General features: G+C 38.9%; 2 non-coding genes across 2 annotated transcripts; one reads left to right on the forward strand and one right to left on the reverse strand.

Annotated features, from left to right (window-relative positions):
• The first annotated feature begins 600 nt into the window (after positions 1-600).
• On the forward strand, positions 601-707 carry LOC148577966 (small nucleolar RNA R71). The gene has a single exon (XR_015903790.1). It is a non-coding gene; the product is annotated as a small nucleolar RNA R71 (small nucleolar RNA).
• Positions 708-7,348: 6,641 nt separating this feature from the next.
• LOC148577967 (small nucleolar RNA R71) lies at positions 7,349-7,456 on the reverse strand. Its single transcript, XR_015904720.1, has one exon. It is a non-coding gene; the product is annotated as a small nucleolar RNA R71 (small nucleolar RNA).
• Between the last annotated feature and the right edge of the window lie 17,275 nt (positions 7,457-24,731).

Below are 24,731 nucleotides of genomic sequence, written 5' to 3' on the forward strand. Positions count from 1 at the left end.
TATTCCTTCAAGTAAGGCTTCAATCTTAGAGAGCTTATCATCAATTGATGAGTGATTCGGAGCAGATGTGCTGTTTTGGTTTTGATAGGGGTGTGGAGAAGTATTGTTGTGGGGGTGTAACGTCTCTGGTCTTGGTTTTGATCTTGCTCACTTCCCCACCCAAAGTTTGGGTGGTTTCTCCATCCGGGGTTGTAGGTCTTGGAGTATGGATCATAGTTTTTCCTTGGTGAATTCCCAATGTAGTTGGCTTGCTCCTGACTCCCCTCTGCTTCTTCATTCACTCCTTCTTGGGTTGTTGATGAAGTTGAGATTGCTGCTAATTGGTTCATCTCCATCTTCTTGGTGAGGCCAGCCAGCTGCTGGGTAATGAGCTTGTTTTGGGCCAACAGAGCATCTACATTGTTTAGCTCCATTACTCCTCTTGTGTTCCCTCTTTCAGAAGCATAGAAGTAGTCGTTCTCTGCTACTATTTCAATAACATCTATGGCTTCCTCAATAGTCTTCTTCTTGTTCAAAGATCCTCCGGATGAATGGTCTACGGCCTTCTTTGACTCATAAGAGAGCCCTTCATAGAAAATGTGCAGCTGCACCCATTCGTTGAACATATCTGGTGGGCACCTCCTTGTTAGGTCTTTTAACCTCTCCCATGCTTCATATAGAGTCTCACCATCTTGTTGCCTAAAAGTTTGGACCTCAGCTCTCAGCTTATTGATTCGTTGAGGAGGGTAAAATCTTGCTAAAAATTTGTTCACCACGTCTTCCCAAGTTGTCAAGCTTTCCCTTGGGAAAGATTCCAGCCACTTGGCTGCTTTGTCCCTAAGTGAAAATGGAAATAGGAGCAGTCTATAGGCGTCAGGATGAACACCATTAGACTTTACTGTGTCACATATTCTCAGGAAGGTGGTTAAATGTTGATTGGGGTCTTCTTGAACACCTCCTCCAAACGAACAGTTGTTCTGAACAAGGGTGATGAGCTGTGGTTTAAGTTCAAAGTTGTTGGCATGGATTGTTGGCTTTTGGATGCTACTTCCACAATTGCCTGGGTTTGGATTGATGTAAGAGCCTAAAACTCTTCTATCCTCCCCAGCATGATTTGCTCTACCTCCTCCCCCATGGTTGTGATCCTCTTCTTCATGATGGTTTTCCATGTTGTCTTCCATGTTTGGTTCAAAGAATTCCTCTTCTTCCTCAGCACCAACCACTTTCTTTCCTCTTGCCTCCCTCCTTAATCTAAGGAAGGTCCTCTCAGGTTCAGAATCGAAGGAAGTTGAAGCCCCGCTTCTTCTCCCTGTCATACAACCATCAAGTGCAAGCAAGAAAAGATAGGTGCAGAAAGTATTTGTGTCAGAATTACTGTTAGTTGTGGGTGATGCAATATATCAAATAGTTAGTGGGTTAGCAAACAGAATTGAAAATAACAAAGAAAAACAAAAGGGTAGAGGGGGAAGGGAAGAAGTTTAACTAAAACAAAAGTAAATCACACAAACAGAAAATAAAATTCACAAAATAAAAATGCTCAATTTAGTGATCTTCCAATTTAATCATTGTTGATGCACAATCAATCCCCGGCAACGGCGCCATAAACTTGATGCAAGAAAAACTTGTCTCTCAACAAATCTCCCTTCGGCAAGTGTACCGAATTTGTCGTCAAGTAAAAACTCACAATAGAGTGAGGTCGAATCCCACAGGGATTGATTGATCAAGCAACTTTAATTAAAAGAATGTTCTAGTTGAGCGAATCCAGAATTTGGGTTGAGAGTTGCAGAAAATAAAATGGCGGGAATGTAAATAACAGAAAAGTAAATGCTAGAATTAAAGGACTGGAAGTAAATGACTGAAAATAAATTGCAGAATTGTAAATGGGAATGGGGGATTTGCTCATAAAGTAAATGGCAGAAATTAAAGAGAATGGGTAAGATCAGAGATGGGGAGTTCATTGGGCTTAGGAGATGTTGCAATTCTCCGGATCAAGTTCATTTTCATCTCTTCCTCAATCAATGCACTCATTGATCTCCTTGGCAATCTTAAGTGATTGAATTACAATTTCTTGCAATTCAATCTCTTAAATCTTGATCAATAGCCAATTCCTTGGTCAATTTCTCATGAGAAGAGATGAAGTATGGTCACTGATTATACCACATCCATTTACCAAATCAAGTATTGAGAGGGTTATAGTCACATACCCATCCAAACCCAATTTGGTCCAGCATGAGAAAGCATTTCTAGCTTGATCTCTTCATTCCTCTTTCAAGGTTCAAAAGAGATCCAAGTTTGAATAGCTTCTTTTCCAAGATAACTACTCAAATGGATGAAGATCGAAAGCTTTCAAGTAAAATGAAGAGAAAAGATAGAAGAAGAGTAATGAAAATTAGTATTGATCCATCAAATTACAACAGAGCTCCCTAACCCAATGAAAGGGGTTTAGTTGTTCATAGCTCTAGAAAATGAAAACAAAGATGGAGAATACATCATAGAACTAGAAATTGCAGAGAAAGTAAAATACAGAGAGTAATTCTCTTTTTCCAACTTCCAGAACTCCTAAACAATTCAAAGCTACTCCTATATATACTACTTTTCTCAGCTTCTAGTTGGCTCTTCAAGTCTTGGGCCTTTGGATCTTGAGTTTGAAACAGTTCTCTTCTTCATTTGGGCTTGGCTTTACTTGCAGTGAGAAAATGTGAAGTGGGCAGAGACTTTAGCTCAGGACGTTAGGGGTGTTAACGTTTAGTGAAAATATAAGTTCGAGAACGTTAGTGACAATCAACTTTCTCACTAACGTTCCTAAATAAAAGCCACGTTAACTTCAACATTAGTGGCACAAACATTGCCACTAACGTTGCCTCTAAGTCCTTCGCACACGTTATTGAGACTTAACATTCCCAATAACTTTGAAAAGCCCCCTTTGTTCCCACGTTAGAGCCCACGTTAACTTAGTTAACGTGGCTCTTTAACGTGGGCTTGCCATCCTTCGAGAACGTTAGTGACACTCAACATTGTCACTAACGTTCCAAGGTGCCCCTATGTCTCACGTTAGAGTCCACGTTAACTAGGTTAACGTGGCTTCTAACGTGGCCATGCTTAGCCATCCCCAACGTTAGTGACAATGTTGAGTGTCACTAACGTTGGCCATTCTTTCACTCATTAACGTTAGCTTCCACGTTAACTAAGTTAACGTGGAAGTTAACGTGGCTCCTTGGGGGGTTGTGTGGTTGCTTCCAACGTTAGTGACAATGTTGGGTGTCACTAACGTTGTCGACCACTCTTGCTTCTTACGTTAGCTCCCACGTTAACCAAGTTAACGTGGGAGTTAACGTGGTATATTTCTCCTTAGGCCAATGTTAGTGACAATGTTGAATGTCACTAACGTTGGCGTTTCTTCCCCTCTTTAGCGTTAGAGGCCACGTTAACTAAGTTAACGTGGACTCTAACGTGGCCACTTATGAGCATTTGCCAACGTTAGTGACAATGTTAAGTGTCACTAATGTTGGCTCAACTTCCCTTCTCCACGTTAGAGTTCACGTTAACTTAGTTAACGTGACTCTTAACGTGGTCAATGATGGCTTCGAGAGCGTTAATTGCAATCACTTTTCTCATTAACTTTGCAAGTTACCTCCCATTCCTTGCTTCCTTTGGTCCTGAAATCAAGCAATAGAGTGCATCAAAGTTCTAGTCCAAGTCATGGGTAATGCAACATACAATTTGTCACTAAACTCATGCAAAATCCTCATGAAATAATGTAAAATGAACAATGTATGCTTGAATCAAGGTGTAAGTGAATATCTACCCAAAACTAGCTTATTTCCTAAGGAAATGCATGAAACTAACCTAAAAACAGTAAAGAAAAGGTCAGTGAAACTGGCCAAGATGCCCTGGCATCAATCCTGGACTGTATTTTTGATCCTGTGATCTCGTTTTAGGGGCTAGCCATTCGTCCATGCCTGGACCTTTCACTTATGTATTTTCAACGGTAGAGTTTCTACACTCCATAGATTAAGGTGTGGAGATCTGCTGTTCCTCAAAGATTAATGCAAAGTACTACTGTTTTTCTATTCAATTCAACTTATTCCGCTTCTAAGATATTCATTCGCACTTCAACCTGAATGTGATGAACGTGACAATCATCATCATTCCCTATGAACGCGTGCCTGACAACCACTTCCGTTCTACCTTAAATTGAATGAGAATCTCTTGGATCTCTTAATGAGAATCTTCGTGGTATAAGCTAGATTGATGGCGGCATTCATGAGAGTCCGGAAAGTCTAAACCTTGTCTGTGGTATTTCGAGTAGGACTCTGGGATTGAATGACTGTGACGAACTTCAAACTTGCGAGTGCTGGGCGTAGTGACAGACGCAAAAGGAGGGTGAATCCTATTCCAGTATGATCGAGAACCTCAGATGATTAGCCGTGCTGTGACAGAGCATTTGGACCATTTTCACATGAGGATGGGATGCAGCCATTGGCAAGGGTGATGCCTCCAGACGATTAGCCATGCAGTGACAGCGCATCGGACCATTTTCCAGAGAGGATTAAAAGTAGCCATTGACAACGGTGATGTCCTTACATAAAGCCAGCCATGGAAAGGAGTAAGACTGATTGGATGAAGACAACGAGAAAGCAGAGATTCAGAGGAACGAAAGCATCTCTATACGCTTATCTGAAATTCTCACCAATGAATTACATAAGTGTTTCTATCCTTATTTTCTATCTATTTATTCTTTATGTTCGAAAACTCCATAACTATTTTATATCCGCCTGACTGAGATTTACAAGGTGACCATAGCTTGCTTCATACCAACAATCTCCGCGGGATCGACCCTTACTCACGTAAGGTTTATTACTTGGACAACCCAGTGCACTTGCTGGTTAGTTGTAACGAAGTTGTGAATGAAACACGATTTAGTAAGACGTGCGTACAGAGTTTCTGGCGCCGTTGCCTGAGATCACAATTTTGTGCACCAAGTTTTTGGCGCCGTTGCCGGGGATTGTTCGAGTTTGGACAACTGACGGCTCATCTTGTTGCTCAGATTAGGTAATTTTCTTTTTGTTTTCTTTTCAAAAATTTTTCAAAAACCTTTCAAAAAAAATTTCTCATCTGTTTTCAAAAAAATAAAATAAATGTTTTCAAAAATATATTTTTCTTCAGAATTTTTAAGAATGAATTCTAGAGTTTCATGAAGCATGTTGAAGCCTGGCTAGCTGTAAAGCCATGTCTAATTCTTTTGGATAGGGGCTTCCAAAGGGTATGTCAGTTGTGGCATGTCTGAGTTACATACTAAAGCTTGGCTGGCTATTAAGCCATGCCTAACCCTCAGATTGGAGCTTTAGAATAAGAGTGCAAGATTCTTGGAATTCATATTAAAAATTTTGGAATCCTTATTTTTCTTTTTCAAATAATTTTCGAAAAATCCAAAAAAAAAAATTAGAAAAAATCATAAAAAATCAAAAATATTTTGTGTTTCTTGTTTGAGTCTTGAATCAAATTGTAAGTTTGGTGTCAATTGCATATTCATCTTGCATTTTTCGAAAATTCATGCATTCATAATGTTCTTCATGATCTTCAAGTTGTTCTTGGTAAGTCTTCTTGTTTGATCTTGATGTTTTCTTGTTTTGCATCTTTTCTTGTTTTACATGTGCATTTTTGCATCCATAGAGTCTAAACATGAAAGATTCCTATGTTTGGTGTCTTGCATGTTTTCTTTGCATATAAAATTTTCAAAAAAATAAGTTCTTGATGTTCATCTTGACATTCAAAGTGTTCTTGGTGTTCATCGTAACATTCATAGTGTTCTTGCATTCATCACATACTTTGATCCAAAAATTTTCATGCATTGCATCATTTTCATGTTTTTCTCTCTCATCATAAAAATTTTAAAAAAAAAAAATATCTTCTCCTTTTTCTTCTCATAAATTTGAAAATTTGAGTTGACTTTTTCAAAACTTTTTAAAATCTAGTTGTTTCTCATGAGTCAAATCAAATTTTCAATTTAAAAATCTTATCCTTTTCAAAATCTTTTTCAAAAATCAAATCTTTCTCATTTTTCTTAGTTATTTTCGAAAATTTTAAAAATATTTTTCAAAAATCTTTTTCTTATCTTTATCAAATAATTTTTGAAAATAACATTATCAATTAATGTTTTGATTCAAAATTTTCAAGTTTGTTACTTACTTGTTAAGAAAGATTCAAACTTTAAATTTTAGAATCATATTTTGTGATTTCTTGTGAATCAAGTCATTAATTGTGATTTTAAAAATCAAATCTTTTTCAAAACTAATTTCAATCATATCTTTTCAAAAATATCTTTCTATCTTATCTTTTTCAAAATCATATCTTTTTCAAAAATTTGATTTTAAAATATCTTTTCTAACTTCTTATCTTCTTATCTTTTCAAAATTGATTTTCAAATTTGTTTCAACTAACTAACTAACTTTTTGTTTGTTTCTTATCTTTTTCAAAACTACCTAACTAACTCTCTCTCTCTAATTTTCGAAAATATCTTCCCTCTTTTTCAAAATTTCTTTTTAATTAACTAATTATTTTAATTTTTAATTTCCGAAAAATTACTAACCTTTTTCAAAAACTATTTTCGAAAATCACTAACTCTTTTTCAAAAATTATTTTCAAAAATTCTCTCTCTCTTATCTCCTTCTATTTATTTATTCATCTACTAACACTTCATCTCACCCAAATTCGAACCCCCTCTTCCATCTGTGTTCGAATTTTTTCTTCTTCTTATCTTCTACTCACACAGGGACCTCTATACTGTGGTAAAAAGGATCCCTATTATTATTATTTTTCTGTCCCTCTTTTTCATATGAGCAGGAGCAAGGACAAGAACATTCTTGTTGAAGCAGACCCAGAACCTGAAAGGACTCTGAAGAGGAAACTAAGAGAAGCTAAATTACAACAATCCAGAGATAACCTTTCAGAAATTTTCGAACAAGAAGAGGAGATGGCAGCCAAAAATAATAATAATGCAAGGAGGATGCTTGGTGACTTTACTGCACCTAATTCCAATTTACATGGAAGAAGCATCTCCATTCCTGCCATTGGAGCAAACAATTTTGAGCTGAAACCTCAATTAGTTTCTCTAATGCAGCAAAATTGCAAGTTTCATGGACTTCCAGCTGAAGATCCTTTTCAGTTCTTAACTGAATTCTTGCAGATCTATGATACTGTTAAGACTAATGGAGTAGATCCTGAAGTCTACAGGCTCATACTTTTCCCTTTTGCTGTGAGAGACAGAGCTAGAATATGGTTGGACTCTCAACCTAAGGATAGCCTGAACTCTTGGGATAAGCTGGTCAAGGCTTTCTTAGCCAAGTTCTTTCCTCCTCAAAAGCTGACTAAGCTTAGAGTGGATGTTCAGACCTTCAGACAGAAAGAAGGTGAATCCCTCTATGAAGCTTGGGAGAGATACAAAGAACTGACCAAAATGTGTCCTTTTGACATGCTTTCAGAATGGACCATCCTGGACATATTCTATGATGGTCTGTCTGAATTAGCTAAAATGTCATTGGATACCTCTGCAGGTGGATCCATTCACCTAAAGAAAATGCCTGCAGAAGCTCAAGAACTCATTGACATGGTTGCTAATAACCAGTTCATGTACACTTCTGAAAGGAATCCTGTGAATAATGGGACGCCTATGAAGAAGGGAGTTCTTGAAATTGATACTCTGAATGCCATACTGGCTCAGAATAAAAAATTGACTCAGCAAGTGATGCCAGGGCATCCTGGCCAGTTTCACTGACCTTTTCTTTACTGTTTTTAGGCTAGTTTTATGCATTCCCTTAGGAAATAAGCTAGTTTTGGGTAGATATTAACTTACACCTTGATTCAAGCATACATTGTGCATTTTACATTATTTCATGAGGATTTTGCATGAGTTTAGTGACAAATTATATGCTGCATTGCCCATGACTTGGACTAGAACGTTGATGCGCTCTATTGCTTGATTTCAGGACCAAAGGAAGCAAGGAATGAGAGGTAACTTGCAAAGTTAATGAGAAAAGTGACTGCCAATAACGCTCTCGAAGCCATCATTGACCACGTTAAGAGTCACATTAACTAAGTTAACGAGAACTCTAACGTGGAGAGGGTAAGTTGAGCCAACGTTAGTGACACTTAACATTGTCACTAACGTTGGCAAATGCTCATAAGTGGCCACGTTAGAGTCCACGTTAACTTAGTTAACGTGGCCTCTAACGTTAGAAGGGGGGAGAAACGCCAACGTTAGTGACATTCAACATTGTCACTAACGTTGGCCTAAGGAGAAACATACCACGTTAACTTGGTTAACGTGGGAGCTAACGTAAGAAGCAAGAGTGGTCGACAACGTTAGTGACACCCAACATTGTCACTAACGTTGGAAGAAACCACACAACCCCCCAAGGAGCCACGTACGTTAACTTAGTTAACGTGGAAGCTAACGTTGATGAGTGAAAGAAACGCCAACGTTAGTGACATTCAACATTGTCACTAACGTTGGGGATGGCTAAGCATGGCCACGTTAGAAGCCACGTTAACCTAGTTAACGTGGACTCTAACGTGAGACATAGGGGCACCTTGGAACGTTAGTGACAATGTTGAGTGTCACTAACGTTCTCGAAGGATGGCAAGCCCACGTTAAAGAGCCACGTTAACTGAGTTAACGTGAGCTCTAACGTGGGAACAAAGGGGGCTTTTCAAAGTTATTGGGAATGTTAAGTCTCAATAACGTGTGCGAAGGACTTAGAGGCAACGTTAGTGGCAACGTTTGTGCCACTAACATTAGTGCCATTTACAATTCTGCAATTTACTTTCAGTCATTTACTTTCAATCCTTTAATTCTAGCATTTACTTTTCTGTTATTTACATTCCCGCCATTTTATTTTCTGCAACTCTCAACCCAAATTCTGGATTCGCTCAACTAGAATATTCTTCTAATTAAAGTTGCTTGATCAATCAATCCCTGTGGGATTCGACCTCACTCTATTGTGAGTTTTTACTTGACGACAAATTCGGTACACTTGCCGAAGGAAATTTGTTGAAAGACAGTTTCCACCCGCATCAGCAAGTCAATATGATTTCTCAGAGTCTGAATGGAATGCAAGCTGCATCCAACAGTACTCAAGAGGCATCTTCTGGAGAAGAAGCTTATGATCCTGAAAATCCTGCAATAGCAGAGGTGAATTACATGGGTGAATCTTATGGAAACACATATAACCCCTCATGGAGAAATCACCCAAATCTCTCATGGAAGGATCAACAAAAGCCTCAACAAGGCTTTAATAATGGTGGAAGAAATGGGTTTAACAATAGTAAACCTTTTCCATCATCCACTCAGCAACAGACAGAGAACTTTGAACAAAATACCTCTAATTTAGCAAACTTAGTCTCTGATCTATCTAAGGCCACGGTAAGTTTCATAAATGAAACAAGGTCATACATTAGAAATTTGGAGGCACAAGTGGGCCAGCTGAGTAAAAGGATCACTGAAATCCCTCCTAGTACTCTCCCAAGCAATACAGAAGAAAATCCAAAAGGAGAGTGCAAGGCCATTGACATAGTCAACACGGCTGAACCTGGAGAGGAAGGGGAGGACGTAAATCCCAGTGAGGAAGACCTCCTGGGACGTCCAGTGATCAATAAGGAGTTTCCTTTTGAGGAACCAAAGGAATCTGAGACTCATCTAGAGACCATAGAGATTCCATTGAACCTCCTTATACCCTTCATGAGCTCTGACGAGTATTCATCTTCTGAAGAGAATGAGGATGTTACTGAAGAGCAAGTTACCAAGTACCTTGGTGCAATCATGAAGCTGAATGCCAAATTATTTGGTATTGAGACTTGGGAAAATGAACTTCTCTTGTTCACCAATGAACGAAGTGATCTGGATCAACTGACATTACCTCAGAAGAAACAGGATCCTGAAAAGTTCGTAATACCTTGTACCATAGGCAACATGATCTTTGAAAAGGCTCTGTGTGACCTTGGTTCAGGGATAAACCTCATGCCCCTCTCTGTAATAGAGAAACTGGGAATCTTTGGGGTGCAAGCTACTAAAATCTCATTAGAGATGGCAGACAATTCAAGAAAACAGGCTTATGGACAAGTAGAGGACGTGTTAGTAAAGGTTGAAGGCCTTTACATCCCTGCTGATTTCATAATCCTTGATACTGGGAAGGATGAGGATGAATCCATCATCCTTGGAAGACCTTTCCTAGCCACAGCAAGAGCTATGATTGATGTTGACAGAGGTGAATTAGTCCTTCAATTGAATGAGGACTCCCTGGTGTTTACAACTCAAGGTTACCCTTCTGTAAACATGGAAAAGAGGCACAGCAAGCTTCTCTCAAAACAGAGTCAACCAGAGCCCCCACAGTCAAACTCTAAGTTTGGTGTTGGGTGATGCGCATAAACTTGTTATGCCACGATTTAGGAAATTGCACGATCGGCAAAATTCCTTCCGGCAACTGCACCGGTTATCGTCAAGTAAAAAACTCACAATAGAGTGAGGTCGAATCCCACAAGGATTGGTTGAGTGAGCAATTCGAATTAGAAGTGTGTTCTAGTTGAGCGGAATCAAGATTTAGATGAGAATTGCGGAATGTAAAAATGGCGGGAAATGTAAATGACAAGAAATTGAAATGGCGGAATCTTAAATTGCATGAATTAAAGAGCAGAAGCTAAATTGCTGAAATTAAAAGGGAATGGGGTGATTGCATGAATTAAGTTGCAGAATGTAAAGAGAAAGTGGAAATCAGAAATGGGGAATTCATTGGGTTATAGGAGATATTGAGATCTCCGAATCAAAACATGTTTATCTCTTCCTCAACCAATGCGTTCATTGAATTTTGCTTGGCAATCTTATATGATTGGATCCCAATCCCTTGGCTCACCAATTCTCTCTAAAAACAAACAAATTCCCAATCCCTTGGTTTAAATGTTCATAAGAAGAGATGATGCTCGATCACTGATTATACCACACAGTTTCATGAACCACAATTTGGTAGGATTACATGTCACAATATCCATCCAAACCCCAATCCAATTCACTGTGAGAAAGCTTCTCTAGCATGAATCCTCCATTCCTTTCCCAAGGTTCCGAAGGATTCCAATTATGGGTAGTTTCTTTCCCAACACAACTACCCAATGGAATTAGATCGAGAAGCTTTCTAACAAAATTCAAGAGAAAAGATTGAAGAAGAAGATAAAACTATTATTGATTCATTGAATTACAATAGAGCTCCCTAACCCAATGAAAGGGGTTTAGTGAGTCATAGCTCTGAATTCAATTACAAAACTAAAAGAAAATGATCCAAAATTCTCTCCGTAAAACTCCCCCCTCAGGGGCTGGATTCCCCCTCAATCCCCCGTGTGTCTCAAATGCAGAAACTAAGGCCTTTAAATAGGCTCCCTAAATTACAAAATGAAAATGAAATTCAAAGCAAATTACAATCAAATGAAAATAAACTATTCTAGATGATTCTTGTGGCCTTGATTTGGTGTTGTTGATGGGCCTTGCTTGCTTGAAGGGTAGAGTGACATAATTGATCCAAAAAGGATAATGATCCATTAAACTACACTCAAACGTTGCACCCCCCTTTCTTGAGTCGTCACTTTGTTCTCTTGTCAACCTTGCCAATTTGATGCCAAATATAGACTATTATACCTCGTTGGAAAGCTATGGATGTCAGCTTTCTAACGCAACTGGAAGCACCTCAATTGGATCTCTACAACTCGAGTTATACTCCATGGAAGGTGAAGAGGTCAGCTGGCCTGATTGCATGTTGGTACTATGCTCTTCTATGCACATTACGGGGCTGTTTTCTCCCTCAATTTTTAGTATCCACCATGCATGCCATATATGCTTGGAAAGCTCTAGATGTCTTCTTTCCAATGCATTTTGAATCACCTCATTTGGAGTTTTGTAGCTCAAGTTATTTATGTTTGAAGAAGGCATGGTCAAGCTGTTCCATATAACACGTTTAAGCTCCAGTTTAAGCTTAAACTGGAGCTTAAACGCTGGCACTCCCTGGAGGCACAAGCTCGAGCACGTTTAAGCTTCAGTTTAAGGTTAAACTGAAGCTTAAACGTGGAAATGGAAGAAGGCAACCCTGGAGTGTGGAATTGTCGAACACGTTTAAGCTTCAGTTTAAGGTTAAACTGAAGCTTAAACGTGGAAATGGAAAAGGTAGCCCTGGAGGTCGAACACGTTTAAGCTCCAGTTTAAGGTTAAAATGGAGCTTAAACGTGGAAATGGCTCCCTGGTGCTTTTCTTACTTCTGGCGTTTAACCTCCAGTTTAAGGTTAAACTGGAGGTTAAACGTGGAAATGCTCCCCTGGTGAGATTCTCACTTCTGGCGTTTAACCTCCAGTTTAAGGTTAAACTGGAGGTTAAACTTCAATTCCAGCATTATATGGCTTGGTAGTTTAAGTTCCAGTTTAAGCTTAAACTGGAACTTAAACTCCACATGTGATATTCAAGCTTCCTTTATTGATTTTGTTGCTTCCTTGCCTAGCCTCTTCTTCCCTGAAATCATCCAAACAATTGCATCAAAGTCTTGCAAAATTTCATGAGAAATCTTCCATTCATAGCATTCAAGTAATATAACTAAAAACTCATGGAATTTGCATCAAAATCTTCATGTTGAATGATTTAAGACAAGCATGACTATTTGGCCCAAATGATTACTTAAGGCTCAAGAAAATGCATAAAACAACTAAAAATAAAAGAAAAAGGCTAGTGAAACTAGCCTAAGATGCCTTGGCATCACAACACCAAACTTAATCCTTGCTTGTCCCCAAGCAAGTTCTGAATTATTGAGAAGAAAGAATGAAACAGAAAGTAAATTCATTAGCCATATCAGTAAGTAATTGACATTGATTAATGGGGTGTTCATGCAGAAAGTTGTTGCAGCATCACTTTATTGTTTCTTAGGTAAGAATGTCACTTTTTATGTTTCCACTAAAACACTGCTTATGGCCTCTTGTTATTCACATATCCTTGGCAAGTTTCTTTTCTTTGTTTTTCTTTTTCTTTGAGCTTATTTGCTCCTTGTTGCTCAGTGTCATGTGTTGCTCAAGCCTTTGGCATTTTCTTTTTCTTATTAGTGCACTACACATATCCACTACAGGCATTTTAGTTCACATTTCTTCTTGAGACATTGGTGCCCAGCACCTCTTTGTGTGACTAAATGTTTTGTATTTAGGTTGCTCTTGATAATGGACTTTTGGTTGATAATCCCGGGTTAGTTAACCCAAGTTACCAAGTGTTGAAACACTCCTCAGAACCTATTCATCCAAGCATATCCTTAATACATAAACACCACAGGCATTTGTCTCAGAAGTTCAAACCATTGGTGCCTAGCTTATTTTCTCAATTTTTTTTGCTTTTTGGTTGCCCTTTTTCAGTGGCTTTTTCTTCTTCTTTTTCTTTCTTTTTCATGGCCAAAGACATTTATTCATCAAGATCCATAGACAGCATCCTAATTTCCACTAAAAGTGACAATTCTAACTTTATTTCTTAGTGAGCTGACTATTCAATCAAACATGCATACCAACACTTAATCTTATTTGATTTCTTACCAAATGGAATTGAGTTACTTTTGTTCAAACATTTCTTTTATTTTATGGAAACAGAACAAGCATGGCAAGCATTTGTTTAAGAAGATGAAGTTATCCAGACACTTAGACTATCACTTATTTGAAAATTAAACAAACAGACAAACAAAAACTGCAATGACTCAAACTTAAAGCAGGGGTGCATGCAAACTTCAAATATCAGCAATTCAAAGTACAAGTAATTAAGTGACAATACAACCTTTTAGCATCTTCTTTGTTGTTCATCATCCTTCCTAGCCTTGGTGTTCTCTTTGATGATGATGTATATTCCTTCCATGAGATTGATTGTCTTCCTGCAAAGCTATTAGAAGTTGCTTGTTCCCCAAGCACTTTGAGAATTGGTTAGCATGCATGGATGTTTGTAGGCCTCTGAACTTAGATTGGTGTGTGAACACGAAACTTAGTTCCTTGCCATATGCAGCAATTGGGATCATATGCAGAAAACCTCATGTGCTTTTATTAAGAAAATAACTATGAACTAGAAAAAGAAACTATGAACTAGAAATTAAACTATTGTTTAAGTAGTTTCCCTGATTGGTTGGAGCTAGTGACTAGGCATGCTGAGGTAGAAATGTGCTTTTAATGAAGTTTTTTGGTGGAACACCAAACTTAGAATCTCACATTCACCCTTGAATTGTTTTGGTGTGCAACACCAAACTTAGCTCCTTGCAATACAGATAAATCTACTTAACTCTTTTATTGAAATAACTAGAAAAGAAAAACTACCTTTGGTTGGGTTGCCTCCCAACAAGCGCTTCTTTAACGTCATTAGCTTGACATGCTGTTCCTAACTTTCTTCCTCTTCTTCCAGTTTGTTAAGAGGAATGACTTCAAGTGGATAAAGGAGCTAGTTAGTGCCCCTTGTTGTGAATGCTTCTTTCCAGCAAGCTTTCCCTTGTGATTGGCTTGAGTGAACTTGCTTGTTGGCTCAGGAGTTGGATTGTTCTTCGACCTTCTCTTCCTCATGGATATGATCCTTTGTTTCTCGGTCACAATCCTCATTTTGGTGCTTGTTTCTACTGCCTTCACATCCTTGATCTCAGAACTTGGTTGTTGTTGGACAGTTGGAGTATCCTGTTCATCAAAAGCTTCCTGAATTTGTGGTTCAATGAACCCTTCCTCTTTGCAACTCTCTGTGTCATTGGAGTGTGATCTCCCTTGATTGACTTTCTCCCTTTCTTGTTCTCCTGATTCCTCCCTTGGGTTTGCCATGGTATCACTAGAAGAATTGTGGGTAGGGATTTGCTTTGATAGATATCCAATTTGTGCTTCTAGCTTTTGAATGGCAGCACCATGATTTTGTAAGTTGGATATCACTTCTTCCTTAAAGCTTTTCAAATCGGCCACATCTCTGCCCATAGTTGCAATCATTCCTTCTATCCTGTTTAATTGATCTTGAAATTGTTGGTTCGGATTGGGTTGATGAGGTTGATTATCTTGGCTGTGATATGGTGGCTGGGAGTATGTGTTTTGTGTGGGCTGATAGAGTCTTTGGTTGGAGTGTTGGTAGTGGTATGACTCTTGTGTGTAGTGGAATGAGTCTTGTGGATAGTGAAATGAATTGTATGAATTTGAGAAGGAATTTTGTGCTGAGAAATGCTCAAGTGATGAAGAATTTGGATATGTAAAACTAGGAGGTGAGGTTGGATAATTCAGAGGTGATGGCTCTTGATGAATGGGGTGTGAATAAGTGAAATCTCTTTGGTTTTGATCTTCCCAGCCACAACTTGAGTAGTGATCAAATTCACCAAAACATGGACCATTTTGTGGCTCTGGGAAGTACCCCGTTTCCTGTTCCTGATACTCCCACCCACCATGAGCATAATAACATGAATCATTCTGTGGTGGTGGAGAGTTTCTCATGAATTTTGATTGACTAAAAGATGATGGATACTCCTTTCTTTTTTGCAATGTGCTAAGTCTCAAACAATACTCATCCAAAGATAGTGGAAATTCCATAGTGAGGCAATATCACAAACAGCTAGTGGTTAGTATGCTAACAAGTGAATAAGCAAAGAAAACAAATTAAAATTTGCAGAAATTAGCAGTAATAAACTGAAACAAAAACTATTAACAAAAGAAAAGAAAAATTGCTCAATCTAGTTAACTTCCAATTGGAGAATTGTCAATCGAAAACCAATCCCCGGCAACGGCGCCATAAACTTGATGCGCATAAACTTGTTATGCCACGATTTAGGAAATTGCACGATCGGCAAAATTCCTTCCGGCAAGTGCACCGGTTATCGTCAAGTAAAAAACTCACAATAGAGTGAGGTCGAATCCCACAAGGATTGGTTGAGTGAGCAATTCGAATTAGAAGTGTGTTCTAGTTGAGCGGAATCAAGATTTAGATGAGAATTGCGGAATGTAAAAATGGCGGGAAATGTAAATGACAAGAAATTGAAATGGCGGAATCTTAAATTGCATGAATTAAAGAGCAGAAGCTAAATTGCTGAAATTAAAAGGGAATGGGGTGATTGCATGAATTAAGTTGCAGAATGTAAAGAGAAAGTGGAAATCAGAAATGGGGAATTCATTGGGTTATAGGAGATATTGAGATCTCCGAATCAAAACATGTTTATCTCTTCCTCAACCAATGCGTTCATTGAATTTTGCTTGGCAATCTTATATGATTGGATCCCAATCCCTTGGCTCACCAATTCTCTCTAAAAACAAACAAATTCCCAATCCCTTGGTTTAAATGTTCATAAGAAGAGATGATGCTCGATCACTGATTATACCACACAGTTTCATGAACCACAATTTGGTAGGATTACATGTCACAATATCCATCCAAACCCCAATCCAATTCACTGTGAGAAAGCTTCTCTAGCATGAATCCTCCATTCCTTTCCCAAGGTTCCGAAGGATTCCAATTATGGGTAGTTTCTTTCCCAACACAACTACCCAATGGAATTAGATCGAGAAGCTTTCTAACAAAATTCAAGAGAAAAGATTGAAGAAGAAGATAAAACTATTATTGATTCATTGAATTACAATAGAGCTCCCTAACCCAATGAAAGGGGTTTAGTGAGTCATAGCTCTGAATTCAATTACAAAACTAAAAGAAAATGATCCAAAATTCTCTCCGTAAAACTCCCCCCTCAGGGGCTAGATTCCCCCTCAATCCCCCGTGTGTCTCAAATGCAGAAACTAAGGCCTTTAAATAGGCTCCCTAAATTACAAAATGAAAATGAAATTCAAAGCAAATTACAATCAAATGAAAATAAACTATTCTAGATGATTCTTGTGGCCTTGATTTGGTGTTGTTGATGGGCCTTGCTTGCTTGAAGGGTAGAGTGACATAATTGATCCAAAAAGGATAATGATCCATTAAACTACACTCAAACGTTGCACCCCCCATTCTTGAGTCGTCACTTTGTTCTCTTGTCAACCTTGCCAATTTGATGCCAAATATAGACTATTATACCTCGTTGGAAAGCTATGGATGTCAGCTTTCTAACGCAACTGGAAGCACCTCAATTGGATCTCTACAACTCGAGTTATACTCCATGGAAGGTGAAGAGGTCAGCTGGCCTGATTGCATGTTGGTACTATGCTCTTCTATGCACATTACGGGGCTGTTTTCTCCCTCAATTTTTAGTATCCACCATGCATGCCATATATGCTTGGAAAGATCTAGATGTCTTCTTTCCAATGCATTTTGAATCACCTCATTTGGAGTTTTGTAGCTCAAGTTATTTATGTTTGAAGAAGGCATGGTCAAGCTGTTCCATATAACACGTTTAAGCTCCAGTTTAAGCTTAAACTGGAGCTTAAACGCTGGCACTCCCTGGAGGCACAAGCTCGAGCACGTTTAAGCTTCAGTTTAAGGTTAAACTGAAGCTTAAACGTGGAAATGGAAGAAGGCAACCCTGGAGTGTGGAATTGTCGAACACGTTTAAGCTTCAGTTTAAGGTTAAACTGAAGCTTAAACGTGGAAATGGAAAAGGTAGCCCTGGAGGTCGAACACGTTTAAGCTCCAGTTTAAGGTTAAACTGGAGCTTAAACGTGGAAATGGCTCCCTGGTGCTTTTCTTACTTCTGGCGTTTAACCTCCAGTTTAAGGTTAAACTGGAGGTTAAACGTGGAAATGCTCCCCTGGTGAGATTCTCACTTCTGGCGTTTAACCTCCAGTTTAAGGTTAAACTGGAGGTTAAACTTCAATTCCAGCATTATATGGCTTGGTAGTTTAAGTTCCAGTTTAAGCTTAAACTGGAACTTAAACTCCACATGTGATATTCAAGCTTCCTTTATTGATTTTGTTGCTTCCTTGCCTAGCCTCTTCTTCCCTGAAATCATCCAAACAATTGCATCAAAGTCTTGCAAAATTTCATGAGAAATCTTCCATTCATAGCATTCAAGTAATATAACTAAAAACTCATGGAATTTGCATCAAAATCTTCATGTTGAATGATTTAAGACAAGCATGACTATTTGGCCCAAATGATTACTTAAGGCTCAAGAAAATGCATAAAACAACTAAAAATAAAAGAAAAAGGCTAGTGAAACTAGCCTAAGATGCCTTGGCATCATTGGGAGGCCACAACCAAACTCTAAGTTTGGTGTTGAACTCCCATATCCAAACTCTAAGTTTGGTGTTGGGGAGTCTCAACAATGCTCTGAACATCTGTGAGGCTCCATGAGAGCCCACTGTCAAGCTATTGACATTAAAGAAGCGCTTGTTGGGAGGCAACCCAATTTTTATTTAATTATATTTTTATTAGTTATATGTCTTTATAGGTACATGATCATGTGGAGTCACAAAATAAATCAAAAAATTGAAAACGGAATCAAAAACAGCAGAAGAAAAATCACACCCTGGAGGAAGACCTTACTGGCGTTTAAACGCCAGTAAGAAGCATCTGGCTAGCGTTTAAACGCCAGTAAGAAGCATTTGGCTGGCGTTCAACGCCAGAACAGAGCATGGTTCTGGCGCTGAACGCCCAAAATGGGCAGCATCTGGGCGTTTTAACGCCAGAATTGCACCCTGGAGAAGAGCTGGCGCTGAACGCCCAGAACAAGCATGGTTCTGGTGTTCAACGCCAGAAATGGGCAACAAATGGGCGTTCAACGCCCAGAACAAGCACCAATCTGGCGCTGAACGCCCAGAGTTGTGTGCAAGGGCATTTTGCATGCCTAATTTGGTGCAAGGTTGTAAATCCTTGAACACCCCACAGGATCCCCACCTACCTCCACTCACTTCTTCTCACCCCTCTTTCACACAACCCCATAAACACTCTTCCCCAAAATTCTTCACCAATCACCTCAATCTCTCTTCCCCATCACTACTTCACCACTCACATCCATCCACTCTTCCCCATAAACCTAACTCATAAACTCCACCTACCTTCAAAATTCAAAATCAATTTCCCACCCAAACCCACCCTATATGGCCGAAATTAACCCCCCTCCCTTCCCTATATATAGCCCTCCATTCTTCTTCATTTTCACACAACACAACCCTCTCTTCCCCTTCTTGGACGAATACACCTCTCCCCCCTCTCCTCCATATTTTCTTCTTCTTCTTCATCTATTCTTTCTTCTCTTGCTCGAGAGCGAGCAATATTCTAAGTTTGGTGTGGTAAAAGCATAAGCTTTTTGTTTTTCCATTACCATTGATGGCACCCAAGATCGGAGAATCCTCTAGAAAAGGGAAAGGGAAGACAAAAGCTTCCACCTCCAAGTCATGGGAGATGAAAAGATTCATCTCCAAAGCTCATCAAGACCACTTCTATGATGTTGTGGCCAAGAAGAAGGTGATCCCTGAGGTCCCTTTCAAGCTCAAGAAGAATGAGTATCCGGAGATCCGACGTGAAATCCAAAGAAGAGGTTGGGAAGTTCTAACAAACCCCATCCAACAAGTCGGCATCCTAATGGTTCAAGAGTTCTATGCCAATGCATGGATCACTAGGAACCATGATCAAAGTAAGAACCCAAACCCAAAGAATTATATTACAATGGTTCGGGGGAAATACTTAGATTTTAATCCGGAAAATGTGAGGTTGGCGTTTAACTTGCCTATGATGCAAGAAGGGTCAACTTTAATCAAAGGTTGGACCAAGTCCTCATGGACATATGTGTGGAAGGAGCTCAATGGAAAATTGACTCCAAAGGCAAGCCGGTTCAACTAAGAAGATTGGACCTCAAGCCTGTGGCTAGAGGATGGTTGGAGTTCATCCAACGCTCCATCATCCCCACTAGCAACCGATCTGAAGTTACTGTGGATCGGGCCATCATGATTCATAGCATCATGATTGGAGAGGAAGTAGAAGTTCATGAAGTCATCTCCCTTGAATTCTACAAAATAGCCGAAAAGCCCTCTCCTGGGGCAAGGCTAGCTTTTTCTCATCTTATTTGCCATCTATGTTACTCAGCTGGAGCTTTCATAGAAGGAGACATTCACATTGAGGAAGAGAAGCCCATCACTAAGAAAAGGATGGAGCAAGCAAGAGAGCCCATTCATGGATCTCAAGAGACGCATGAAGCTCATCACCATGAGATCCCGGAGATGCCTCAAATGCATTTTCCTCCACAAAACTATTGGGAGCAAATCAACGTCTCCCTAGGAGAATTAAGTTCCAACATGGGACAATTAAGGGTGGAACATCAAGAGCACTCCATCATCCTTCATGAAATTAGAGAAGATCAAAAAGCAATGAGGGAGGAGCAACAAAGACAAGGAAGAGACATAGAAGAGCTCAAGGACATCATTGGTTCCTCAAGAAGGAAACGCCACCATCACTAAGGTGGATTCATTCCTTGTTCGTAAATTCTCTATTTTTCGTTTTCTTTATGATTAAGTGCTTATCCATGTTTGTGTCTTATTACATGATCATTAGTATTTAGTAAATTTGTCTTGAAGTTATGAATGTCCTATGAATCCATCACCTCTCTTAAATGAAAACTATTTTAATTCAAAAGAATAAGAAGTACATGAGTTTCGAATTTATCCTTGAACTTAGTTTAATTATATTGATGTGGTGACAATGCTTCTTGTTTTCTGAATGAATGCTTGAACAGTGCATATGTCTTTTGAAGTTGTTGTTTAAGAATGTTAAATATGTTGGCTCTTGAAAGAATGATGATAAGGAGACATGTTATTTGATAATTTGAAAAATCATAAAAATGATTCTTGAGGCAAGAAAAAGCAGCAAAGAACAAAGCTTGCAGAAAAAAAAATAGGCGAAAAAAAATAAAAAGAAAAAGCAAGCAGAAAAAGTCAAAAGCTCTTAAAACCAAGAGGTAAGAGCAAAAAGCCAATAACCCTTAAAACCAAAAGGCAAGGGTAAATAAAAAGGATCCCAAGGCTTTGAGCATCAGTGGATAGGAGGGCCTAAAGGAATAAAATCCTGGCCTAAGCGGCTAAACCAAGCTGTCCCTAACCATGTGCTTGTGGCGTGAAGGTGTCAAGTGAAAACTTGAGACTGAGCGGTTAAAGTCAAGGTCCAAAGCAAAAGAAGAGTGTGCTTAAGAACCCTGGACACCTCTAATTGGGGACTTTAGCAAAGCTGAGTCACAATCTGAAAAGGTTCACCCAATTATGTGTCTGTGGCATTTATGTATCCGGTGGTAATACTGGAAAACAAAGTGCTTAGGGCCACGGCCAAGACTCACAAAATAGCTGTGTTCAAGAATCATCATACTGAACTAGGAGAATCAATAACACTATCTGAACTCTGAGTTCCTATAGATGCCAATCATTCTGAACTTCAATAGATAAAGTGAGATGCCAAAACTATTCAAGAGGCAAAAAGCTACAAGTCCCGCTCATTTAATTGGAGCTATGTTTCATTGATAGTTTGGAATTTATAGTATATTCTCTTCTTTTTATCCTATTTGATTTTCAGTTGCTTGGGGACAAGCAACAATTTAAGTTTGGTGTTGTGATGAGCGGATAATTTATACGCTTTTTGGCATTGTTTTTAGTATGTTTTTAGTAGAATCTGGTTACTTTTAGGGATGTTTTCATTAGTTTTTATGTTAAATTCACATTTCTGTACTTTACTATGAGTTTGTGTGTTTTTCTGTGATTTCAGGTATTTTCTGGCTGAAATTGAGGGACTTGAGCAAAAATCAGATTCAGAGGCAGAAGAAGGACTACTGATGCTGTTGGATTCTGACCTCCCTGCACTCAAAGTGGCTTTTCTGGAGCTACAGAACTCAAAATAGCACGCTTCCATTTGCGTTGGAAAGTAGACATCCAGGGCTTTTCAGCAATATATAATAGTCCATACTTTGGCCGAGTTTAGATGACGTAAAAGAGCGTTGAACGCCAGTTCTACGCTGTTGTCTGGAGTTAAACGCCAGAAACAAGTCACAAACCAGAGTTGACCGCCAGAAATACGTTACAACCTGGCGTTCAACTCCAGAAAGAGCCTCTGCACGTGTAACATTCAAGCTCAGGCCAAGCACATATCAAGTGGGCCCCAGAAGTGGATTTATGCATCAATTACTTACTTCTGTAAACCCTAGTAACTAGTTTAGTATAAATAGGACTTTTTACTATTGTATCTGACATCCTGGATTGTATTTTTGATCCTGTGATCTTGTTTTGGGGGCTGGCCATTCGGCCATGCCTGGACCTTTCACTTATGTATTTTCAACGGTAGAGTTTCTACACTCCATAGATTAAGGTGTGGAGATCTGCTGTTCCTCAAAGATTAATGCAAAGTACTACTGTTTTTCTATTCAATTCAACTTATTCCGCTTCTAAGATATTCATTCGCACTTCAACCTGAATGTGATGAACGTGACAATCATCATCATTCCCTATGAACGCGTGCCTGACAACCACTTCCGTTCTACCTTAAATTGAATGAGAATCTCTTGGATCTCTTAATGAGAATCTTCGTGGTATAAGCTAGATTGATGGCGGCATTCATGAGAGTCCGGAAAGTCTAAACCTTGTCTGTGGTATTTCGAGTAGGACTCTGGGATTGAATGACTGTGACGAACTTCAAACTTGCGAGTGCTGGGCGTAGTGACAGACGCAAAAGGAGGGTGAATCCTATTCCAGTATGATCGAGAACCTCAGATGATTAGCCATGCTGTGACAGAGCATTTGGACCATTATCACAAGAGGATGGGATGCAGCCATTGGCAAGGGTGATGCCTCCAGACGATTAGCCATGCAGTGACAGCGCATCGGACCATTTTCCAGAGAGGATTAAAAGTAGCCATTGACAACGGTGATGTCCTTACATAAAGCCAGCCATGGAAAGGAGTAAGACTGATTGGATGAAGACAGCGGGAAAGCAGAGATTCAGAGGAACGAAAGCATCTCTATACGCTTATCTGAAATTCTCACCAATGAATTACATAAGTGTTTCTATCCTTATTTTCTATCTATTTATTATTTATGTTCGAAAACTCCATAACTATTTTATATCCGCCTGACTGAGATTTACAAGGTGACCATAGCTTGCTTCATACCAACAATCTCCGTGGGATCGACCCTTACTCACGTAAGGTTTATTACTTGGACGACCCAGTGCACTTGCTGGTTAGTTGTATCGAAGTTGTGAATGAAACACGATTTAGTAAGACGTGCGTATAGAGTTTCTGGCGCCGTTGCCTGAGATCACAATTTCGTGCACCATTAGACGATCCGTCTTTTGAGGTGGGAAAAACTTCTCAAGAAACTCCTTGTGCAACAAATCCCAATTAAAAATCACCTCTTCAGGCTGAGCGTAAAACCATTCTTTCGCCTTGCCTTCCAAAGAGAAAGGGAAAGCAAAGACCATGATGGCTATCTCATCTGAGTCATGCCTTCTTATAGTAGAACACACAACTTGAAAATCTTTCAAGTGTTTGAGGGGATCTTCACCCGACAACCCATGATATTTTGGAATCAAGTTGATCATACCCGTCTTGAGCTCAAAGTTTTTCTAGATCTGGGTATCGAATTTGTACAGGTTGTAAAGTGATGTGATGATGGCCTAAAGCGGGTTTGGAATTTCTCTCAAAAATAGAATTTCTCCATTACAAGTATAGTCCAAACCTAACAATTGACCATCAATCAAAGTTTAAATCAAAGAATAGTCACAATTCAAATCAAAATAACTGGGAGTTTTAAGTCCCAGGTCGTTCTCCTTAGGAATTGCAATTAAGTGTCATATTATTGGCTATGAAGGAATTGGGGTTGTGATTGCAAGTGACAAGAAAATTAAAAGGCAAGAAAGTGAATAAGCATGCAAGGGAATTAAAACTCAAAGCAAGTAAAGCAAAAAGGGAAATCAAGTGGCAAAAAGGACTCTTGGCAAGGATTGAGGAATTGAGGATTCCTATCCTAGTCATGGACCACAAACATGGTAATTGCGTAGAATTAATCCCAATTAGTCTATCCTAACATCGAGGATAAGTCAAAAGGGCATAATTGATCTCAATCCATAAGTCCTTGTCAACTCACTAATTAACTTAGTGAAAGACTAACGTCAATGGAAACCAAATTAATTAACAATCCTAACACAATGTACAATGGACATCCATAACTCAAGTTCACCTAATTACCCAATTCCAAGTCAAGAGTGTGAAAAACTATACAAGAACTAGAAGAGACATTTTGTCAAACACCTAGCATGCATAAAAGGGAAAAATATCATAAATTGCAATAAAATAAAATCTATAACTACCAATTGCATGAGAATAATAATAGAAACTCAACAAGCATTAAAGAAAGATAAAATATCAAAATTGCATTAATAAAACCAAAATTGACAAGAGTATTCATAAACTAAAAATGGAAAAGTTGAGAAAATAACAAAAGAGATGAAGATGAATAAGACAAGAAAGCTTGAAAACATAAATGAAGCTATACTAAAACAAGAATTAAAGACTAAAATTAATGGGAAATTAACTAATAAAACCTAAATTCTAGAGAGAAGGGGGAGTTTCTCTCCCTAGAAAATGACCTACAACATGATAAATCCTAAACCTAATTGCCCCCCTTCATCCTTCTTCACTTTAGCTTGAAATAGTTTTAGAAATGAGTTAGACTGGATTTTGGAGGCCCAGAATTTGCCCCCAGCGATTTGCAATTAATGAGCTCACGTGCCAGGACTTGTGCATACGCACAGTTGTGTTCGCATGCACACTTGCTAAATCCCGACTTGTGCATACACA

The sequence above is a fragment of the Arachis ipaensis genome, chromosome B1 (assembly GCF_059453495.1).
Source record: "Arachis ipaensis isolate K30076 ecotype BB chromosome B1, ASM5945349v1, whole genome shotgun sequence".
Lineage (NCBI taxonomy): Eukaryota > Viridiplantae > Streptophyta > Magnoliopsida > Fabales > Fabaceae > Arachis > Arachis ipaensis.